Source organism: Poeciliopsis prolifica, unplaced genomic scaffold, assembly GCF_027474105.1.
Source record: "Poeciliopsis prolifica strain line A6 unplaced genomic scaffold, Auburn_PproV2 SCAFFOLD172, whole genome shotgun sequence".
Lineage (NCBI taxonomy): Eukaryota > Metazoa > Chordata > Actinopteri > Cyprinodontiformes > Poeciliidae > Poeciliopsis > Poeciliopsis prolifica.
Window position 1 is genome coordinate 39266 of NW_026562547.1, and position 16660 is coordinate 55925.

The following is a 16660-nucleotide window of genomic DNA, read 5'->3' on the forward strand; positions in this document are numbered from 1 at the left end:
TATAATCTTTGAAACAGCATAGAAGTGCTGAGAAGCAGTATATTTTAGTTTTTGAACAATTCCAGTGTTGATCTCAGTGAAAGAAGTCAAAAATAAGACTAAGACGAAAAAAGCTTTCTCTCAGTGAAATAAGTCAAAAATGCACCACTGTGTAATTTTCTGCAAATTCATGAAAGTTCAGCTTCATAATCTTTGAAACAGCATAGAAGTACTGAGAAGCAGTATATTTTAGTGTTTTGAACAATTCCAGTGTTGATCTCAGTGAAAGAAGTCAAAAATAAGACTAAGACGAAAAAAGCTTTCTCTCAGTGAAATAAGTGAAAAATGCACCACTGTGTAATTTTCTGCAAATTCATGAAAGTTCAGCTTTATAATCTTTGAAACAGCTTAGAAGTACTGAGAAGCAGTATATTTTAGTTTTTGAACAATTCCAGTGTTGATCTTAGTGAAAGAAGTCAAAAATAAGACTAAGACGAAAAAAGCTTTCTCTCAGTGAAATAAGTCAAAATGCACCACTGTGTAATTTTCTGCAAATTCATGAAAGTTCAGCTTCATAATCTTTGAAACAGCTTAGAAGTACTGAGTAGCAGATATTTTAGTGTTTTGAACAATTCCAATGTTGATCTCAGTGAAAGAAGTCAAAAAAAAGACTAAGACGAAAAAAGCTTTCTCTCAGTGAAATAAGTCAAAAATGCACACATGTGTAATTTTCTGCAAATTCATGAAAGTTCAGCTTTATAATCTTTGAAACAGCATAGAAGTACTGAGAAGCAGTATATTTTAGTGTTTTGAACAATTCCAGTGTTGATCTTAGTTAAAGAAGTCAAAAATAAGACTAAGACGAAAAAGCTTTCTCTCAGTGAAATAAGTCAAAAATGCACCACTGTGTAATTTTCTGCAAATTCATGAAAGTTCAGCTTCATAATCTTTGAAACAGCTTAGAAGTACTGAGAAGCAGTATATTTTAGTGTTTTGAACAATTCCAGTGTTGATCTCAGTGAAAGAAGTCAAAAATAAGACTAAGAAGAAAAAAGCTTTCTCTCAGTGAAATAAGTCCAAAATGCACCACTGTGTAATTTTCTGCAAATTCATGAAAGTTCAGCTTTATAATCTTTGAAACAGCATGGAAGTACTGAGAAGCAGTATATTTTAGTGTTTTGAACAATTCCAGTGTTGATCTCAGTGAAAGAAGTCAAAAATAAGACTAAGACAAAAAAAGCTTTCTCTCAGTGAAATAAGTCAAAAATGCACAATTTGTAATTTTCTGCAAATTCATGAAAGTTCAGCTTTATAATCTTTGAAACAGCATAGAAGTACTGAGAAGCAGTATATTTTAGTGTTTTGAACAATTCCAGTGTTGATCTCAGTGAAAGAAGTCAAAAATAAGACTAAGACGAAAAAAGCTTTCTCTCAGTGAAATAAATCAAAAATGCACCATTTGTAATTTTCTGCAAATTCATGAAAGTTCAGCTTTAATCTTTGAAACAGAGAAGTACTGAGAAGCAGTATATTTTAGTGTTTTGAACAATTCCAGTGTTGATCTTAGTGAAAGAAGTCAAAAATAAGACTAAGACGAAAAAAGCTTTCTCTCAGTGAAATAAGTCAAAAATGCACCACTGTGTAATTTTCTGCAAATTCATGAAAGTTCAACTTTATAATCTTTGAAACAGCATGGAAGTACTAAGAAGCAGTATATTTTAGTGTTTTGAACAATTCCAGTGTTGATCAGTGAAAGAAGGCAAAAATAAGACTAAGACGAAAAAAGCTTTCTCTCAGTGAAATAAGTCAAAAATGCACCAATTGTAATTTTCTGCAAATTCATGAAAGTTCAGCTTTATAATCTTTGAAACAGCATAGAAGTACTGAGAATCAGTATATTTTAGTTTTTTGAACAATTCAGTGTTGATCTCAGTGAAAGAAGTCAAAAGTAAGACTAAGACAAAAAAAGCTTTCTCTCAGTGAAATAAGTCAAAATGCACCACTGTGTAATTTCTGCAAATTCATGAAAGTTCAGCTTTATAATCTTTGAAACAGCATGAAGTACTGACAAGCAGTATATTTTAGTGTTTTGAACAATTTCAGTGTTGATCTCAGTGAAAGAAGTCAAAAATAAGACTAAGACGAAAAAAGCTTTCTCTCAGTGAAATAAGTCAAAAATGCACCACTGTGTAATTTCTGCAAATTCATGAAAGTTCAGCTTATAATCTTTGAAACAGCATAGAAGTACTGAGAAGCAGTATATTTTAGTGTTTTGAACAATTTCAGTGTTTGATCTCAGTGAAAGAAGTCAAAAATAAGACTAAGACAAAAAAAGCTTTCTCTCAGTGAAATAAGTCAAAAATGCACCACTGTGTAATTTTCTGCAAATTATGAAAGTTCAGCTTTATAATCTTTGAAACAGATTAGAAGTACTGAGAAGCAGTATATTTTAGTGTTTGAACAATTCAGTGTTGATCTCAGTGAAAGAAGTCAAAAATAAGACTAAGACAAAAAAGCTTTCTCTCAGTGAAATAAGTCAAAAATGCACCATTGTAATTTTCTGCAAATTCATGAAAGTTCAGCTTCATAATCTTTGAAACAGCTTAGAAGTACTGAGAAGCAGTATATTTTAGTTTTGAACAATTCCAGTGTTGATCTCAGTGAAAGAAGTCAAAAATAAGACTAAGACAAAAAAAGCTTTCTCTCAGTGAAATAAGTCAAAATGCACCACTGTGTAATTTTCTGCAAATTCATGAAAGTTCAGCTTCATAATCTTTGAAACAGCTTAGAAGTACTGAGAAGCAGTATATTTTAGTGTTTTGAACATTCCAGTTATCTCAGTGAAAGAAGTCAAAAATAAGACTAAGACAAAAAAGCTTTCTCTCAGTGAAATAAGTCAAAATGCACCTGTGATTTTCTGCAAATTCATGAAAGTTCAGCTTCATAATCTTTGAAACAGCTTAGAAGTACTGAGAAGCAGTATTTTAGTGTTTTGAACAATTCCAGTGTTGATCTCAGTGAAAGAAGTCAAAAATAAGACTAAGACGAAAAAAGCTTTCTCTCAGTGAAATAAGTCAAAATGCACCACTGTGTAATTTTCTGCAAATTCATGAAAGTTCAGCTTCATAATCTTTGAAACAGCTTAGAAGTACTGAGAAGCAGTATATTTTAGTGTTTGAACAATTCCAGTGTTGATCTCAGTGAAAGAAGTCAAAAATAAGACTAAGACGAAAAAAGCTTTCTCTCAGTGAAATAAGTCAAAAATGCACCAATGTGTAATTTTCTGCAAATTCATGAAAGTTCAGCTTCATAATCTTTGAAACAGCTTAGAAGTACTGAGAAGCAGTATATTTTAGTGTTTTGAACAATTCCAGTGTTGATCTCAGTGAAAGAAGTCAAAAATAAGACTAAGACAAAAAAAGCTTTCTCTCAGTGAAATAAGTCAAAAATGCACCAATTTGTAATTTTCTGCAAATTTGAAAGTTCAGCTTATAATCTTTGAAACAGATTAGAAGTACTGAGAAGCAGTATATTTTAGTGTTTTGAACAATTTCCAGTGTTGATCTCAGTGAAAGAAGTCAAAAATAAGACTAAGACGAAAAAAGCTTTCTCTCAGTGAAATAAGTCAAAAATGCACCTTTGTAATTTCTGCAAATTCATGAAAGTTCAGCTTTATAATCTTTGAAACAGCTAGAAGTACTGAGAAGCAGTATATTTTAGTGTTTGAACAATTCCAGTGTTGATCTTAGTGAAAGAAGTCAAAAATAAGACTAAGACGAAAAAAGCTTTCTCTCAGTGAAATAAGTCAAAATGCACCACTGTGTAATTTTCTGCAAATTCATGAAAGTTCAGCTTCATAATCTTTGAAACAGCAGAAGTACTGAGAAAGTATATTTTAGTGTTTTGAACAATTCCAGTGTTGATCTCAGTGAAAGAAGTCAAAAATAAGACTAAGACGAAAAAAAGCTTTCTCTCAGTGAAATAAGTCAAAATGCACCAATTTGTAATTTTCTGCAAATTCATGAAAGTTCAGCTTCATAATCTTGAAACAGCATAGAAGTACTGAGAAGCAGTATATTTTAGTGTTTTGAACAATTCCAGTGTTGATCTCAGTGAAAGAAGTCAAAAATAAGACTAAGACGAAAAAAGCTTTCTCTCAGTGAAATAAGTCCAAAATGCACCACTGTGTAATTTTCTGCAAATTCATGAAAGTTCAGCTTATAATCTTTGAAACAGCATAGAAGTACTGAGAAGCAGTATATTTTAGTGTTTTGAACAATTTCAGTGTTGATCTCAGTGAAAGAAGTCAAAATAAGACTAAGACGAAAAAAGCTTTCTCTCAGTGAAATAAGTCAAAAATGTACCACTGTGTAATTTTCTGCAAATTCATGAAAGTTCAACTTTAATCTTTGAAACAGCATAGAAGTACTGAGAAGCAGTATATTTTAGTGTTTTGAACAATTCAGTGATCTCAGTGAAAGAAGTCAAAAATAAGACTAAGACAAAAAGCTTTCTCTGAAATAATAAGTCAAAAATGCACCAATTTGTAATTTTCTGTAACTTTATGAAAGTGCAGCTTTAAATCTTTGAAACAGATAGAAGTACTGAGAAGCAGTATATTTTAGTGTTTTGAACAATTTCAGTGTTGATCTCAGTGAAAGAAGTCAAAAATAAGACTAAGACAAAAAAGCTTTCTCTCAGTGAAATAAGTCAAAAATGCACCAATTTGTAATTTTCTGCAAATTCATGAAAGTTCAGCTTTATAATCTTTGAAACAGCTTAGAAGTACTGAGAAGCAGTATATTTTAGTGTTTTGAACAATTCCAGTGTTTCTTAGTGAAAGAAGTCAAAAATAAGACTAAGACAAAAAAAGCTTTCTCTCATTGAAATAAGTCCAAAATGCACCACTGTGTAATTTTCTGCAAATTCATGAAAGTTCAGCTTCATAATCTTTGAAACAGCTTAGAAGTACTGAGAAGCAGTATATTTTAGTGTTTTGAACAATTCCAATGTTGATCTCAGTGAAAGAAGTCAAAAATAAGACTAAGACGAAAAAAGCTTTATCTCAGTGAAATAAGTCAAAAATGCACCAATGTGTAATTTTCTGCAAATTCATGAAAGTTCAGCTTTATAATCTTTGAAACAGCATAGAAGTACTGAGAAGCAGTATATTTTAGTGTTTTGAACAATTCCAGTGTTGATCTAGTGAAAGAAGTCAAAAATAAGACTAAGACAAAAAAGCTTTCTCTCATTGAAATAAGTCCAAAATGCACCACTGTGTAATTTTCTGCAAATTCATGAAAGTTCAGCTTCATAATCTTTGAAACAGCTTAGAAGTACTGAGAAGCAGTATATTTTAGTGTTTTGAACAATTCCAATGTTGATCTCAGTGAAAGAAGTCAAAAATAAGACTAAGACATAAAAAGCTTTCTCTCAGTGAAATAAGTCAAAAATGCACCAATTTCTGATTTTCTGCAAATTCATGAAAGTTCAGCTTCATAATCTTTGAAACAGCTTAGAAGTACTGAGAAGCAGTATATTTTAGTTTTTGAACAATTCCAGTGTTAATCTTAGTGAAAGAAGTCAAAAATAAGACTAAGACAAAAAAAGCTTTCTCTCATTGAAATAAGTCCAAAATGCACCACTGTGTAATTTTCTGCAAATTCATGAAAGTTCAGCTTCATAATCTTTGAAACAGCTTAGAAGTACTGAGAAGCAGTATATTTTAGTGTTTTGAACAATTCCAATGTTGATCTCAGTGAAAGAAGTCAAAAATAAGACTAAGACGAAAAAAGCTTTATCTCAGTGAAATAAGTCAAAAATGCACCAATGTGTAATTTTCTGCAAATTCATGAAAGTTCAGCTTCATAATCTTTGAAACAGCTTAGAAGTACTGAGAAGCAGTATATTTTAGTGTTTTGAACAATTCCAGTGTTGATCTTAGTGAAAGAAGTCAAAAATAAGACTAAGACAAAAAAGCTTTCTCTCAGTGAAATAAGTCAAAAATGCACCAATTTGTAATTTTCTGCAACTTTATGAAAGTGCAGCTTTATAATCTTTGAAACAGATTAGAAGTACTGAGAAGCAGTATATTTTAGTGTTTTGAACAATTTCAGTGTTGATCTCAGTGAAAGAAGTCAAAAATAAGACTAAGACGAAAAAAGCTTTCTCTCAGTGAAATAAGTCAAAAATGCACCAATTTGTAATTTTCTGCAAATTCATGAAAGTTCAGCTTTATAATCTTTGAAACAGCATAGAAGTACTGAGAAGCAGTATATTTTAGTGTTTTGAACAATTCCAGTGTTGATCTTAGTGAAAGAAGTCAAAAATAAGACTAAGACGAAAAAAGCTTTCTCTCAGTGAAATAAGTCAAAAATGCACCACTGTGTAATTTTCTGCAAATTCATGAAAGTTCAGCTTTATAATCTTTGAAACAGCATGGAAGTACTGAGAAGCAGTATATTTTAGTGTTTTGAACAATTCCAGTGTTGATCTTAGTGAAAGAAGGCAAAAATAAGACTAAGACGAAAAAAGCTTTCTCTCAGTGAAATAAGTCAAAAATGCACCAATTTGTAATTTTCTGCAAATTCATGAAAGTTCAGCTTCATAATCTTTGAAACAGCATAGAAGTACTGAGAAGCAGTATATTTTAGTGTTTTGAACAATTCCAGTGTTGATCTCAGTGAAAGAAGTCAAAAATAAGACTAAGACGAAAAAAGCTTTCTCTCAGTGAAATAAGTCCAAAATGCACCACTGTGTAATTTTCTGCAAATTCATAAAAGTTCAGCTTTATAATCTTTGAAACAGCATAGAAGTACTGAGAAGCAGTATATTTTAGTGTTTTGAACAATTTCAGTGTTGATCTCAGTGAAAGAAGTCAAAAATAAGACTAAGACGAAAAAAGCTTTCTCTCAGTGAAATAAGTGAAAAATGTACCACTGTGTAATTTTCTGCAAATTCATGAAAGTTCAACTTTATAATCTTTGAAACAGCATAGAAGTACTGAGAAGCAGTATATTTTAGTGTTTTGAACAATTTCAGTGTTGTTCTCAGTGAAAGAAGTCAAAAATAAGACTAAGACAAAAAAAGCTTTCTCTCAGTGAAATAAGTCAAAATGCACCAATTTGTAATTTTCTGTAACTTTATGAAAGTGCAGCTTTAAATCTTTGAAACAGATAGAAGTACTGAGAAGCAGTATATTTTAGTGTTTTGAACAATTTCAGTGTTGATCTCAGTGAAAGAAGTCAAAAATAAGACTAAGACATAAAAAGCTTTCTCTCAGTGAAATAAGTCAAAATGCACCAATTTGTAATTTTCTGCAAATTCATGAAAGTTCAGCTTTATAATCTTTGAAACAGCTTAGAAGTACTGAGAAGCAGTATATTTTAGTGTTTTGAACAATTCCAGTGTTAATCTTAGTGAAAGAAGTCAAAAATAAGACTAAGACAAAAAAAGCTTTCTCTCATTGAAATAAGTCAAAAATGCACCACTGTGTAATTTTCTGCAAATTCATGAAAGTTCAGCTTCATAATCTTTGAAACAGCTTAGAAGTACTGAGAAGCAGTATATTTTAGTGTTTTGAACAATTCCAATGTTGATCTCAGTGAAAGAAGTCAAAAATAAGACTAAGACGAAAAAAGCTTTATCTCAGTGAAATAAGTCAAAAATGCACCAATGTGTAATTTTCTGCAAATTCATGAAAGTTCAGCTTTATAATCTTTGAAACAGCATAGAAGTACTGAGAAGCAGTATATTTTAGTGTTTTGAACAATTCCAGTGTTGATCTTAGTGAAAGAAGTCAAAAATAAGACTAAGACGAAAAAAGCTTTCTCTCAGTGAAATAAGTCCAAAATGCACCACTGTGTAATTTTCTGCAAATTCATGAAAGTTCAGCTTCATAATTTTTGAAACAGCTTAGAAGTACTGAGAAGCAGTATATTTTAGTGTTTTGAACAATTCCAGTGTTGATCTCAGTGAAAGAAGTCAAAAATAAGACTAAGACGAAAAAAGCTTTCTCTCAATGAAATAAGTCCAAAATGCACCACTGTGTAATTTTCTGCAAATTCATGAAAGTTCAGCTTTATAATCTTTGAAACAGCATAGAAGTACTGAGAAGCAGTATATTTTAGTGTTTTGAACAATTCCATTGTTGATCTCAGTGAAAGAAGTCAAAAATAAGACTAAGACGAAAAAAGCTTTCTCTCAGTGAAATAAGTGAAAAATGCACCACTGTGTAATTTTCTGCAAATTTATGAAAGTTCAGCTTTATAATCTTTGAAACAGCATGGAAGTACTGAGAAGCAGTATATTTAGTGTTTTGAACAATTCCAGTGTTGATCTCAGTGAAAGAAGTCAAAAATAAGACTAAGACGAAAAAAGCTTTCTCTCAGTGAAATAAGTCAAAAATGCACCACTGTGTAATTTTCTGCAAATTCATGAAAGTTCAGCTTCATAATCTTTGAAACAGCTTAGAAGTACTGAGAAGCAGTATATTTTAGTGTTTTGAACAATTCCAGTGTTGATCTTAGTGAAAGAAGTCAAAAATAAGACTAAGACGAAAAAAGCTTTCTCTCAGTGAAATAAGTCAAAAATGCACCAATTTGTAATTTTCTGCAAATTCATGAAAGTTCAGCTTTATAATCTTTGAAACAGCATAGAAGTACTGAGAATCAGTATATTTTAGTTTTTTGAACAATTCCAGTGTTGATCTCAGTGAAAGAAGTCAAAAAGTAAGACTAAGACGAAAAAAGCTTTCTCTCAGTGAAAAAAGTCAATAATGCACCACTGTGTAATTTTCTGCAAATTCATGAAAGTTCATTTTGATAATCTTTGATTGGGTGGTGCGGCGCAAGTCGCCGATCCTGGTTGGCTGCGGCGTGTCGTGAGTGATGGGGATCAGCTTTGTTGTGTCTCCCAGCTTGAATTTACGCCTAGGCTTCTTTTGTTCAAAACACTAAAATACACTGCTTATTTTTGAGTAGCCTAATATGATGGTGATGATGATGCTGCCCCAGCATCATCATCACCATAATGCACCAATAAGTCACAGTGGTGCATTTTTGACTTATTTCACTGAGATCAACACTGTAATTGTTCAAAACACTAAACTATACTGCTTATCAGTACTTCTATGCTGTTTCAAAGATTATGAAGCTGAACTTTCATGAATTTGCAGAAAATTATACATTGGTGCATTTTTGACTTATGTATGTATGTATGTATGTATGTATGTATGGATGGATGGATGGATGGATGGATGGATGGATGGATGGATGGATGGATGGATGGATGGATGGATGGATGGATGGATGGATGGATGGATGGATGGATGGATGGATGGATGGATGGATGGATGGATGGATCTGTGTTTCTTCTACCCCTCCTGTCTTTCTTCTGTAACGTTTTGCAAGCTCACTGGAATTAATGCTGGCCAAAACTTGGGCGTCTCTGGGTGGATGACCAGCATATTTTTTCTTCAGCTCTGACCTCTGTGCAGAAGCTTCTTAAGACAGCTGACATCATCTTGATCCCATTCAAAAATGCAACAGGACAACTTGGAACAGAAAGTTCCATGTTCTGCTTTGAGACTGGTTGTGAATCGTCTCATATTATGAAAGATATCCAGCCTCACTTTAATTTTCCATGGCTGAAACCACTAAAGCACCAGAGCCACACCTGTTTAAGGAAAAATAAATATACAAATGAAACATAAATATGTAAATTCTACAGCATTTACTTTACCTGATGACTCACAGCCACATAAAATGTTGCCACATAAAACATAACTGCTACATAGACCACAGTACCTTGTTCAAAATACATTTCTTTTACATAGGGTTTTCAAAAATTAAAGTCATAAAATATTGTAAACTTTGAACTATAAAGGCACAGTTCCTCCAACCCTACTCCTTCAGCTGTGGTCAGCACACAGTTCAGGACCTGGCCTGAATTGTGTGTTTGTCATCCATGTTGCAGTCTCCGAAATTCCACCAGCAAGTTTCTTGGTGTTTCTGTTTGGTAAAAAAGAAAAAAAAAAGGCAATTATATTCTGATTAGAATTTGGAATGCAAATTATAATCAGAATAGATAAATATTTTAGAGGTATTTTACTATACCTTTTTGGTTGAGTTGAGTTTTAATATCCTTCCATATGTCAACGTGATGGCACCCTTCATCTCGGATTAAGTGACAGAGCATTGGCATGCACAGACTCAAACCACTGTGCAAGAGTCAGGATGAGGGTGAAACAGGTGTGTCCTGATTTATCTAATATCATCTGAAGGAGATCAGACTCACTTCCTCCAGATGCCTCAGAAGTTTGGGGACCTGAGAACAAGAACAGACTGGGTCAGTTTCACATGATGTTAATCCAAACTGCAGCAGTGAAGCACATCTTCATCCATATTCATCTCCCATCCCGTCCTTCAGGAACATGAAACATCAAAAACTAATCAGTGGGATTTACCTGGTTTTAGAGCGTCTGCCGGATTGAATCCAGACCTAGCTGAACATGAAGGAGATTTTTAAAAAGAACACATTTAGAGAGGAATGAATCCTTTGACCAAAAGTCAAGTTAGATTAAACGCTGTTGGATTCACTGACCTGCTGTCAGGGGGTCAGTTGGCTTGGTCACTGAGGAGTGTCCTGTAAAATAGAAATGTCTTAGAGAAACATTTTGAGTCACTGCCAGCTCAGAAGAACACGCAACAGCTGTTCTTTTATAAGCTCAGTAATTACACTTCTCCTCTCTGGCTATAGCAGACCGAGGCTTGGTTTGTCTTGCAGTAGGTGTCACATATTAATCCCCTTTTAAATAGCAACAACCATCAGAGGTCAGTCCTTTAAAAGCAGCATAAAAACACAGATCACAGTTTTTAATTGCACTCAGGGACAAAGACTTAGCTCTTTTGGAGAGATGTCCTCTGCTGAAAGTCAAATTGAAAATTGTTACATTTGGAGTAAAAAAGGAGAACCCAAAATCAACAATTATACAAACACCAGTTGGTTTATATCATGAGGGACTGGTGCACTTCACCATAAAGAGTGGCATTATAAGGAAAGACGATGATGTGAAAATATCAATACAGCATGTATGGTCAGAAAATATGAAAAGGTCTGTGTGAGCAAACATGACCCCACCATGTTTATCAGGAGGAATGTTCTCAAATTCCAGAAAACTATTGGGAGAAACTTGTGGAAGGAAACAGAACAGTTCTGCTAAATTATTTGAAAATGTCTGAATTTGAGAAAAACAAATGTATGTTGTGTATTCTGTTCATCTCGGTTTCAACTGAATTCAACAATTATTTCCACAATGGACAAGAAAAAACTGCAGTTGCTGTTGTTTCTAGTACTTAAGATTGTTGTTTCTAGTCATAGTCCAGATCATAAGATGTTGTCTCTTATATGAGAGTAAGCCAAGTTTTTCTCAAAATGATTGAAAGTTCATTTAGTATTTTATGTTTTTTTTTTATGTGAAACGTTTACTTTTTCACAGATGATTTGCCCCTTTGCACTTTTCTCTTTTTGCAAAGGAAAAACATTGAAATGTGTCTGCTGTCAACCATGTGCTGAGTCACATTGCTAAATTGTTCTAAGCATAACTTTGCAGTTCAGTAGACTTTATTAAGAATATTGGGAATTGCCAACCAAAAAAACTCTGAATAACCCTTTATGAGTAATCTGAGTATTCCTAAAATGTCGATGTAAAAAATAAACTGATCCAAAGGAAAACTTCTCCTGTTTTTAGTCAGCTTGCATTCACTTCCTCAGCTATAGTCACATGTGATAGGATCATGATCCAGGAAGAGAAATACTTGATTAGAGTGGCTGAAATCAGTCTCACTGTTCCATCAGGAGATCCTTTAACCTCATGAGTTTCCTTGTGGGAATTTCCTGGGAATGTCCACGGACAGGAAGACGCTTGATGAACAGGCTGTTCACATCTTCTGGCCTGGGGACACCTTGGAAACTCCCAGAATGAACTGGATATTGTTACTGAGGATGGGGATGTTTGGCAAGTTACTCTGTATCTAATAATCAGAATATGGATGGATGGAAGGGTGGATGACCCACAGTCAGTGATTTTTGAAGGAAATCACTGAATATCTTTGAAGGCCACCATATTTAAACATTAGATAGTTTACTCACCTTTGCCACAAAAAGAATCAAACAAGCTGTTTAAGGAAAACACACTGTTAGCTTCCAACCTTTCACTCCCAGATTCAGTTGGAATAAAACCCACAGAGGATTTGAGGCTTTTGCAAACTAACAAACTCATGTTAGGAAATGTAGACTTAATGGAGGTCTGGATTAGTCACTAAGTTTGCTCAAACACTGTTGTATCACCACTGGCTGCCAGCAATACAACATGATCAGTCACTGTGGAGTTCCAGTTAGTTTCAGCTTTCACCCTGTTACATACTGATTTGCTCTGGTATTCAAAAACAACTGAAACAAATAAGTGTTGGCTGTTTGTTTTCTTACCATTCCATTGTTTGACTCGGTTCAAAACCAGGTTCTGTTTCAGACCTGAGAAAAGGAACAGTCAGTACTTCACAACGGGTCAAGGAGGATAGAGGATAGACACACAGATTCCTCCATCAAGCAAATTACCATTGACCGGATGACTGAAAATATGTCATTTGGAGTTAAACAGGACGTCAGAAAAATGAAAGTCTTTGTCTATAAAGATTAGCTATGAATTATGGGTCTTAGAACCGGTCAGCTGCTGGCCTAAACAGGAGCGAGACAACAAAGCAGTCAGGAAAGCAAGATGATATCACTATGTGTGTTCTTACAGTATATTCTGTCTTCAAGAAATAGTTGACTGACTGATACAAAAATTTTATATTGAAATGGAAAGATGCACTTTAAAGGATGAAAGCATTTGAAAATGGAAGCACATTTTCACTGACAGTTGTATATGAAATAATGTATTCTCAAGTGTCCATTGAAAGACAGAAGGAGTTTTCCTTTGGTGTTTGAATGGACACACATGAATATTTTGCTATATTAGCTTATAGTAGTTGTCTTGGTCTGGATCTCAAAAGTTAACAAATCTCACAGGTTTTCTAGAACAGTCAGTTTTTCAAATTACATCCACGTTATTTTTTGTCTGACAATAAAATTAGTTTAGCTTAATAAATCTGATATCAATATCAGAAGTCAGCAACAAAACCTTCAGTTCAGATTAGTTCAAGAACTATGAGCCATCTTGAAGAATTTCAGCCAGCAAAACGGCTCCAGCTTTGGGCCTACAGGTATGAGTATTATTCTTCTACAGAATCGTACACAAAATATTTCATGGGTCATAAAGTTTCTCCAGATCCACAAAAGGATAACTGATAACTGAACTTCTAGAAATTAAGGAAATTAAGGTCCCCTTTGCCTTTGCTTGCTGACTGCATGTTTGAGGACTGAACATTTTGGATACACATTGCAAGTATCTCAGGATGTTGTTACAAATGAGGGAAGAAGGGAGCAGGAGGTCGACAGGCGGATTGGCACAGCGTCTGCAGTGAAGCGGCGCTGTACCGGTCTGTCATGGTGAAGAGAGAACTCAGTCAAAAAGCTATACTCTTGATTTACCAGTGGATCTACGTTCCTACTCTCATCTATTGTCATCAGCTTTGGGCCGAAAGAACGAGATCTCAAATAGAAGTGGTCTAAATGGGTTTTCTCCGTAGGGTGTCTGGGCTCTCCCTTAGAGATAGGGTGAGAGGCTCGGTCATCCAGGAGGGACTCAGAGTAGAGCCGCTGCTCCTCCCCATCGAGAGGAGCCAGTTGAGGCTCGGGCGTCTGGGTAGGATGAGGTGTTCTGGTCACATCCCATTGGGGGAGGACCTGGGGACTCATGACATGCTGGAGGGACAATGTTTGTCCGTTGGCCTAAGAACAAGAAAAGGATAAACATATACAAGTTGTTCATTAGCCAAACAAAGACTGATGAACTGTGCAGGTCTAGGGACAGTAGCTGCATTTCCATCCCAAATGGAAATGCTGTAAATTTTTGCCAATATTCCTCTAATGTCAAAAACACAATTTCACAACTGTGGTCTTTCCTTTAAGAAGTTAAGTCTTTCAATAAGAAATGCAATTAAATTAACGTGAATAAGTTTGTGTATGTGATAAGTCAAAATCATATAACACTGTAAATTAGTCACTTAAAAAGTATTAAACCTCCATCGTTCATTAATCATAGTATCTGTTGAATTATTGAGTGCAAATTTGAAGCTTACCAAGGTTTGCATTACAAACCTTGGTCAAATAAGAGAACACGCCGTATCTGGACTTCCTGGTCTCATGACACAAGTCACTGAAACACAGTTTTGTTATTTGCGTGTCATTTCACACTTAAAGAAACTCAAGAAGCTGTGACGTTTATCCCAAGTGATTACTGTTTGATATGACTAACTAAAACCACATGCAACAGGCAGAATGAGGGAACATCTGATGGAGCATAGTGTCCCACAAATGTAGCAAGGACTATAGTGTTCTCTGTTTTCAATTAAGTTTGTCTTTGCTTCAGTGTGTATAAACCCCACTGCTAGAAACCATCTGTTGCTGCATTAGTAACACTCTGTCCCTTTAGTATAGATGACAACCACACATCACACTTTTCCGATTTATTCATCAAAATCACAATCTAAAGAGCAGTAAATAGTATCCAAAGAAGAGAGTGTTTTATCTCACTAAAATCAGATCCTGTGAAACCATCACTTTGGTTTGTACATGTTGTGCTGCTGCCGACAATAACAACAAGGATCCATGCATCTAGTTCGCCCATGTCCCTAATGGGGTCAGGAGGGGTTCTGGTGCCTCTCCAGCAAATGTTTTGCTCTCCTTCTTCCTGTACAGGTCACCACAGAGACAGACAGAACAAACAACCACACACACACACACCTCAGGAGAATTTAGGGGAACAAATTCACCTGACACTGATGTTTCTGGTCTGGGAAGAAGCCGGAGAACCCAGAGAGAAGCCACCATGCACAGGGATTACATGCTAACTCCATGCAGAAAGACCTTGGGCTGGGAATCGACCCCAGAACCTTCTTTCTGCAAGGCAACAGTGAACCTCCACTGTGCAGCCCATAACAAGATGTTCTGTCAGTTACATAATACAATTTTAAAGGTAAATATTAATTCAATACAATTCAATTCAAAAATAATTCCAAAGGAAAAACCAATGTTGTAACTTGAAGTTCTTCAAATTGTTGTTGCAGAGGCTGTGAGCAGCCACTGGGTTCTTACTGGTTCAGTTCACTGGTTCACCTAGACAAAGTCAAGTCAGCTGATTCAGATTCCATCAATCTGATCCTCCTTTTGCTTGAAACCTTTGATCTTCTTCATGCCAGACCACACATCTTTGATATTGTTCCCTTACAATTTGCTCTCCTTCTTCTTCCTGTGCATCTTCTTGCTGCCTCCATGCACTCTTTAATAATTATGTGTCTCCCTCCCTGAAAGCTCTTTTTAACAATTCCTTGGGGCGATAGTGGAGGCAGTGATAGGAGTTTGTCATTCAATCAGAGGTTGTCGGTTTGATTCCTGCTCTATCAGCCTCTGTTGTCGTATCCTTGAACAAGACATGTCACACACCTTGCCTGCCCCACACAGCCCTGCCTTCTGTTCAGTAGTTAGTTCACTGCTGATCCCAGGTTTGTTATTGGCAAAAGATGGTGTTGAACACACACATACACGCACACACACACACACCCACCCACACCAAACACACACACACACACACACACACACACACACACACACACACACACACACACTCAGTCATGGCACTGATGTCCTCTCCTTGTGGTTGCGCAATCCAATTTGTAACCTCACAACATTTCTGTTGTTTCATGTGATCACTTTCTCACAGTTCTGTTCTGAACAAAAGTTTTATACTCGGGGCAGAAGAACACAAGGAATCACTTCTACGTCAAATCATACAAAATGTTTAGTGTTTTTTCAGCAGCATAATAAATAATAAATAAATAATAAATCCTTTGCTGACATTTTCTAGATTTTATGACCTCGGAATCAATCCTTTTTTTTGCCCCAAGGTAACAAATGAATGTCTTCGTTCTGAAGTTTAAAGAAATAATTTAGCAATGAATTGGTCCAAAATGAAATAGCGCCAGATAAATGGTACCAGACCATATCTGATGGTCAATACTGCATTTCTTTACTTTACGATCATAATGACGTTTTGTTTTGATGTTTTGTTTTGGTGTTTTGTTTTGGTGTTTTGTTTTGACGTTTTGTTTGACGTTTTGTTTTGACGTTTTGTTTTGGTGTTTTGTTTTGATGTTTTGTTTTGACGTTTTGTTTTGTTGTTTTGTTTTGTTGTTTTGTTTTGTTGTTTTGTTTTGGTGTTTTGTTTTGGTGTTTTTTTCTGGTGTTTTGGTGTTTTGTTTTGATGTTTTGTTTTGTTGTTTTGTTTTGATGTTTTGTTTTGGTGTTTTGTTTTGATGTTTTGTTTTGATGTTTTGTTTTGGTGTTTTGTTTTGTTGTTTTGTTTTGATGTTTTGTTTTGTTGTTTTGTTTTGATGTTTTGTTTTGGTGTTTTGTTTTGATGTTTTGTTTTGACCTTTTGTTTTGACGTTTTGTTTTGATGTTGTCTTTGGACATTTTGTTTTGATATTTTGTTTTGACGTTTTGTTTTGATATTTTCTTTTGA